Source organism: Pygoscelis adeliae, unplaced genomic scaffold (assembly GCF_000699105.1).
Source record: "Pygoscelis adeliae isolate BGI_AS28 unplaced genomic scaffold, ASM69910v1 Scaffold622, whole genome shotgun sequence".
Lineage (NCBI taxonomy): Eukaryota > Metazoa > Chordata > Aves > Sphenisciformes > Spheniscidae > Pygoscelis > Pygoscelis adeliae.
This window is the reverse complement of record NW_008824297.1, coordinates 89122-90689: the sequence shown is the minus strand read 5'-3', so window position 1 is coordinate 90689 and position 1568 is coordinate 89122.

The window sequence follows — 1568 nt, the reverse complement described above, 5'->3', positions numbered from 1 at the left end:
CAGGAATGCAGGAGGAAGGGAGTCTGCGTGGCAATGGTAACGGGGCAGAGCCATGGAACCGGCCGCCTTTCCCAACAGGTTTCAAAGCGTTTTGGAAAACAGGAGGGTCAGTGTGCTGCGCCTGCCGCGCTCAGACCCCGCGTCGCCACCAGCGCGTCTGCCCGGTGGTAGATGTAACGCAGGTCTGGCCGGCATCTCCTCTCCCAAGGATGCTCTTGCAGGAGGAAGGTGTCGGAGCGAGGAGGAGCGCGTTATCCGTGCGGGATCACCCCTGCCCGGCAGTTGGACTTGCAGCCGGGTGTCGTGGCTTTGAACCCAGCTCTGCCTTCAGTCCCAGCCCGGGGTTAGCGTGGATGATGTCTGCAGACACGTGATGTTTCCACAGGAGCCCTGGTGCCTCCTGTAATCTTGCGTTATCCCTGCCCGCTCCCCAAGGGGTGAGAGCTGGCGTTCCTGTTAACTTTAGGAGTTTTGGGGAAGGTTTTGCGTGTGTTGGGTTTAAAGGGAACATCACAGTCCCCTGTGATGGAACACACATCAGCACGGAAAGAAAGAAAAGCCAGCGCCCATCGGTGCTGTTTCAGGGTATCCAGCCCAAGGCGGAAGACAAAAATCCAGCGGTCACTTCTGCAGACATTGCCGGATAGGTCTCTTGGCACGCAGTCAACAGCAGAGCCGTGGTTTGGTCCCAGCATTTCATTTTTTGCCCGCTCTGCTGGCTCTTTAACTCCTTTTAAAGGTAGAAAGTCTGATTCACGGACAAAAAAAAAAGTCCTTCTTCTTGTATTCAGGACGTTTCCCGTAAAGCAGGCAGCATCTGCCCGCAGGCAGCGAAGCGATTCCCAGCATCACCTCCTGCCTTTAAAACCTCAGGTTTCTGGTGGCAGCGGCTGAATTCCATGGCAGGCAGGGAAGGGCGCCGGGCAGCCGGGATGCTGGCCGCCGGTTCGCCCGCCGCGGTGCCTCATCCCGACGTTGGGAATGAGTCAGGCCAGCTCATTTCTTCTTGGGAACTACCAAGTCATTTAGGGACTCATTTGGTAGGCTCTGATGTACGGGCCAGGTTGACTTCTGTCAGCACCGGTGGCTCTATTAACACGCAGAAAACGATGTTTAAAATAGCACTAGGAAGGTTAGAAAGCCGAACGAACGCGCAAGGATTAGGCAATACGGCCATTCAGGGTACCCATATAATTTTAATTTGGCTTCCATTATATTTGTGCGTAATGATGCAGTCTTTAATAACGTGATCACATACTGGTTTTCCACCGGCACCTGCTCATTCAGAAAAAAGGATGCTGGGATGAATCAGAGCGCCGTGGTGAAGGCAGTTGTTATCTGAGTGAGGTGTCAGCATCTCGGTGTGTGATGGGGCTGGGTGACGGCGCGGTGGCACGGGCAGGCGCTCTGTGTTACGGCCTGGGATGCTCTGTTGGCATCGGCAGGTCCCTTCGGCTCCCACCCCCGACATGGGGGCTCACCCGGCCGGACCCCCACGATTAGCCCGGCCGGCCATGGTCGGCACCGTGGCGCTCGGGATGCACCGCCCAGCACGTCGCTGCTCTCCG